This window comes from Phyllostomus discolor, chromosome X, assembly GCF_004126475.2.
Source record: "Phyllostomus discolor isolate MPI-MPIP mPhyDis1 chromosome X, mPhyDis1.pri.v3, whole genome shotgun sequence".
NCBI lineage: Eukaryota > Metazoa > Chordata > Mammalia > Chiroptera > Phyllostomidae > Phyllostomus > Phyllostomus discolor.
The window spans coordinates 31,024,058-31,030,348 of record NC_050198.1 but is presented as its reverse complement, the minus strand read 5'-3'; the positions used below and the strand labels follow the sequence as shown (position 1 = coordinate 31,030,348).

The window sequence follows — 6,291 nt, the reverse complement described above, 5'->3', positions numbered from 1 at the left end:
TGATATTTGCCCTCATTTCTTGTAACAGTCTTGCTCTCTTTATACCCTTATTAATACTGGTTAATTTGCTGTTGACAGTGGGATTGTGGGTGGGAGTTATTTTTGTGGGTTTGTTTCCTGGGCTTTGTGATTTTGCTCTTGCAGAACCTATACAACAGCATACTAGATGCACTGGGTGGAGTGACCCTCAGTCAGCCAGCTGGAGGGAAGGACCCACCAAAGAACGACCCCCAAACAACTGAAACCCAAGTACACCCAGAGAACCAATATAAATGGCGTAAAGGGCATCCCAAGAGCATCAAGCTCAGGAGATCAAGGAGACTGCATCACTGAATCACACAGGTCTTCTACCATAGAAGGTCACAAAGACAGGGAGTCAAAGCAGATCAATTTAAGCAGCAGCAGCAAACAAGAAGAGTCTCCCCTAAAATGTGGAGACAAGGAAACCACCCCCCCCCCATTGAAAGGAGGAATCCCCATAAAGAGTGCTAAATGAAATAGAGGCAAATATTTCATTAAACTATCAGACATTAAGTTCAAAACAATGGTTATAAAGAATCTCAATGAGCTTAGTGAGAATTACAAAGAACTACAGGGAAGCTACAAGGAATTTACTGTGAACCACATCAGCATGAAAAAGGACAAAGAAACTATCAATAAGAGCCAAGAGGAAGTGAAGAATACAATTTCTGAATTGAAGAAGATAGCAGAAGGAATAAAAAACAGACTAGATAAAGCTGAGGATTGAATCAGTGAGCTGGAGGATAAGGTAGAAAAAAATTCTAAGAGCAAGAAAAGAAAAAAAAGACTCAAAAAAGAACAAAGAGGGGTTAAGGGAGCTGCAGGACCACATGAAATGTAATAATATCCATGTAACAGGGATACCAGGAGGAGAAGAGGAACATGGGATAGAAAACCTATTTGAAAAAGAAATGATGGAAAAATTCCTTAACTTGATGAGAGAAGTCACACAAGTCCAGGAAGCACAGAGGGTCCCAATCAAGATGAACCCAAAGAGGCCCATTCCAAGACACATCATAATTAAAATCGCAAAATTCAAAGACAAAAAGATAATCTTAAAGGCAGTGAGGGAGAAACAGGAAGTAACATACAAGGAAGCTCCGATAAGGCTAGCAGCTGCCTTCTCAACAGAAACACTACAAGCCAGAAGGGAATGGCAAGAAATATTCCAAGTAATGAAAAACAAAGGCCTGCAACTGAGACTACTCTATCCAGCAAGGTTCTCAATTAAAGTGGAATGTGAAATAAAGAGTTTTCCACACAAAAGAATGCTAGAAGAATATACCTCATCAAACCAGCATTGCAAGACATGCTAAAGGGACTGCTTTAACATGATGAAGAAAAAGAGTGAGAGACAGAGGAACACAGGTGGAAAGGAGAAAAATGTCAATGAATAAGTACCTATCAATAATAACCTTAAATGTAAATGGATTGAATGCTCCAATCAAGAGACATAGGGTAGTTGAATGGATAAAAAATACATGACCCACACATATGCTGCCTACAAGAGACACACCTCAGAAAAAAATACCTACACAGACTGAAAGGGAAGGGTTGGAAAAAAATATTCCAAACAAATGGACAGGAAATAAAAGCCAGGGTAACAATACCAATATCAGACAAAATAGATTTCAAAACAAAGGCCATAAAAAGAGGCACAGAAGGACACTTCATACTACTCAAGGGAAGAATCCATCAAGAAGATATAAACATTGAAAACATATGCACCCAACATAGAAGCACCCAAATATATAAGGACAATCTTGGACTTCAAGAAAGATATAGACAGCAACACACTTACAGTAGGGGATTTTAACATCCCTCTGTCAACAATGGATAGATCTTCCAAACAAAATATCAACAAGCATATTGTGGAACTGAATGACACATTAGATCAAATGGACTTAACTGATTATATATATATATATATATATATATATATATATATGACCTTTCATCCCAAAGAGGCAAAACACACTTTCTTTTCAAATGCACATGGAACATTTTCAAAGACAGATCATATGAGAGGACACAAAACAAGCCTCAACAAATTCAAGAAAGTTCAAATCGTATCAAGCATTTTCTTGGACCACAAAGGCTTGAAACTAGAAACCAACCTCAAGGAAAACCCAAAAATATTCAAATTCATGGAGACTAAATAGCATGTTATTAAACAATGAATGGGTTAATAATGAGATCAAGGAAGAAATCATTAAGTTTCTGGAAACAAATGAAAATGAACACACAATAGCTTAAAACCTATGGGGCACAGCAAAGGCAGTCCTGAGAGGGAAGTTTATAGCAATACAGGCTTACCTAAAAAAGATATAAACATTTCAAATAAACAACCTAACGCTACATCTACAAGAACTACAGTAACAACAACCAAAGCCTAGAGGGAATAGAAGGAAGGAAATAATCAAGATCAGAGCAGAATTGAATGACATAGAGACTAAAAGAACAATTCAAAGGATCAATAAATCCAGGGGCTGGTTCTTTGAAAAGATAAAACAAAATTGACAGGCCTGTAACTAGACTCATCAAGGAAAAAAAGAAGACTCCAATAAATAAAATCAGAAACAAAAGAGAAGAAATTATAACTGATACCACAGAAATACAAAGGAATGTAAGAAATTCCTACAAACAAACAAACATATGCCAAGAAATTTGAAAACCTGGGTGAAATGGAAAAATTTCTAGAAACTTATAATCTTCCAAAACATAAGAAGCAGAAAGCCTGAAGAAAGCACTACAGCTAGTGACATTGAAGCAGTAATCAAAAAATTCCTGGCACACATAATAAGCCCTGGACCTGATGGTTTCACAGAATATTACAAAGCATTTAAGGAAGAGCTAACCTCTATCCTTCTTAAACTATTCCAAACAACCCAAGTAGAAGGAAGACTCCCAAACTCTTTTTATGAGGCCAGCATCACCCTAATCCCAAAACCAGATAAAGACACAACCAAGAAAGAAAACTACAGGTCAATATCACAGATGAACATAGATGCTAAAATCCTCAACAAAATATTGGCAAACTGCATCCAGTAATACATCGAAAAGATCATACATCATGATCAAGTGGGATTCATCCCAGGGATACAAGGATGGTACAATATTTGCAAATCAGTAAATGGAATATATCACATAAACAAAAGGAAAAACAAAAATCATATGATCATATCAAGAGGCCGAAAAAGCATTTGATAAAGTACATCATTCATTTATGATAAAAATACTCAGAAAAGTGGGAGTAGAGGGAGCATATCTCAACATAATAAAGGCCACATATGAGAAACCTACAGCGAACATCATACTTAATAGGGAAAAACTAAATGCTTTCTCACTAAGATCAGGAACAAGACAAGGGTGCCCGCTTTCACCACTTCTATTCAACATAATATTGGCAGTCCTAGCCACAGTGATCATATAAAAAAAAGAAAGAAAAGGACTCCAAATTGGAAAGGAGGAAGTGTAAAACTGTCATTGTTTGCAGATGACATAATAGTATACATATAAAACCCTATGGACTCCTCCAAAAAGCTACTCGATCTAATAAGTGAATTTGGCAAAATAGAGGAATACAAAGTCAATATTCAGAAATCAGAGGCATTTTTGTACCTCAACAATGAAACTTCAGAAACAGAAATTAGGGGAAAAAGTCCTATTTACTATAGCAACAAGAAAAAATAAAATATCTAGGAATAAGCCTAACCAAGAAGGTTAAAGACCTATACTCAGAAAACTAGAGAACACTGAAGAAAGAAATCAAGGAAGACACAAATAAATGGAAGCATATACCATGTTCATGGATTGGAAGAATTAACATCATCAAAATGTCCATACTACCCAAGGCAATCTAGAGTCAATGCAATTCCTATTAAAATACCAATGACATCTTTCACAGATACAGAACAAATATTTCAAGAATTTATATGAAACCATAAATGACCCCCAAAAGCCTCAGCAATTTTGAGAAAGAAAAAGTAGGAGGGATCACAATACCTGATATCAAACTATATTACAAGGCCATTGTAATCCAAACAGTCTGCTACTGGCATAAGAACAGAAACATAGATCAATGGAACAAAATAGAGCGCCAAGAAATAAACCCATGTCCCTATGGTCAATTAATATTTGACAAAGGGGGTGTAAGCATAAAATGGAGTAAAAATAGCCTGTTCAACAAATGGTGTTGGGAGAGCTGGACAGCTACATGCAAAAAAATGAAAGTTGATCACCAACTTATACCACACACAAAAATAAACTCATGATGGGTAAAAAAGTTGAATATAAGTCATGACATCATAAAAGTCCTGGAAGAGAACATAGGCAGGAAAATCGCAGATATTCCACACAACAATATTTTCACCAATATGTCCCATAGAGCAAGGGATATAAAGGAAAGAATAAACAAATGGGACTATATCAAATTAAAAAGCTTCTGCATAGCTAAAGAAAACATTAGCAAAATGGAAATGGAACCAACCATATGGGAAAATATACTTGCCAGTGATACCTTGGACAAGGATTTGATCTCCAAAATACATAATGAACTCACACAACTCCACTCCAGGAAGACAAACAACCCAATTAAAACATGGGCAAAGGACCTGAACAGACACTTCTCCACAAGGACATACAGAGGGCCCAAAGTCATATGAAAGGATGCTCAGCATCACTAACCATTGGAGAGATACAAATTAAAACTACAATGAGATACCACCTCACACCAGTCAGATTGGCCATCATAAACAAATCAGCAAACAAGTGTTAGAGAGGATGTGGAGAAAAGGGAACCCTCATGCACTGTTGGTGAGAATGCAGACTGGTGCAGCCCCTGTGGAAAACAATATGGAATTTCCTCAGAAAACTAAAAGTAGAACTGCCTTTTGACCCAGCAATTCCACTGCTGGGATTATATCCTAAGAATCCTGAAACACCAATTCAAAAGAACCTATGCACCCCAATGTTCTTAGCAGTGTTATTTACAATAGCCAAGTGTTGAAAACAGCGTTAAGTGCCCATCAGAAATGAATGGATCAAAAAACGCTGGTACATTTACACAATGGAATATTATGCAGCAGAAAGAAAGAAGGAATTCCTACCCTTAGAGACAGCATGGATGGAACTGGAGAGCATTATGCTAAGTGAAATAAACAAGGCAGTGAAAGACAAATACCATATGATCTCACGAATAATGTGGAACCTAATCAACAAAACAAACAAGTGAGCAAAGTAGAACCAGACACATGGGAATAAAGAACTGACAGTGACCAGAGGGGAGGACGGATGGGGATAATGGGGGAAAGAAGAGGAAGGGTGAAGTCAAGGAACATGTATAAAGGACCCATGGACAAGAACAGCAGTGGGGAGGACTGAATGTGGGAGGGGTGCTGGGCAGGGCAGAGGAGAGTAATGGGGGGAAGAGGGGGACAACTCTAATTGAAGAACAATAAAAAATGAAAATTTAGGTGGTTGATAATGTAGCTCAAATCTTCTATGTCCTTACTGATTTTCTGTGTACTTGTTCTGTTACTTATAGACATAAACTATTACTGTAGATTTGTCCATCTCTCCTTGCAGTTCTATCAGTTATTCCTTAATGTATTTTGATGTTATTAGATGCATAAACCTTTAGGACTTTTGTGTCCTCTTGATGAATCTGCCCTTGTATATTAATATGGCCACTCCAGCTTTCTTTTGTTCAGTGTTAGCATAGTATCTTTTTCCATCGTCTTCCTTTTAACTTAGTTTGTTTTTATATTTAAAAGTAGGTTTCTTCCTTTCTCTGGTCCTCACTTTCAAGATGACCAAGAAAAGAAGGAATGACGGTCATGCCTAAAAAGGTGGAGACCATGTGCAGCCTATTCGCTGCACCAACTGTGCCCAATAAGTGCCCAAGGACAAGGCCATTAAGAAGTTCGTCATCTGACACAAAGTAAAGGCCAAAGCTGTCAGGGACATTTGTGAAGTAAGTGTCTTTGCTCACTGTATGCTTCCCAAGCTGTCTGTGAAACTACATTACTGTGTGAGTTGTGCCATTCACAGCAAGGTAGTCAAGAATCATTCTTGTGAAGCACAGAAGGACCTCCACCTGGATTCAGATCTGTGGGTGCTGCTCAACGACCTCCACCACAGCTCATGTAAGGAGCTAAATCCCTAAAGACTGAAGAAAACTCCTCTGGAAAAAAATAAAATGGAAATTGCATTTAAAAAAATAAAAGTAGGTTTCTTATAGGAAGCAAAAAATTACATTCTTTAATACCC

The 6,291-nt window shown here is 37.4% G+C and overlaps 1 pseudogene; it reads left to right on the top strand.

The window, feature by feature from the left end:
* The first annotated feature begins 5,830 nt into the window (after positions 1–5,830).
* LOC114505283 lies at positions 5,831–6,172 on the top strand (annotated as a pseudogene).
* The last annotated feature ends 119 nt before the right edge of the window (positions 6,173–6,291 follow it).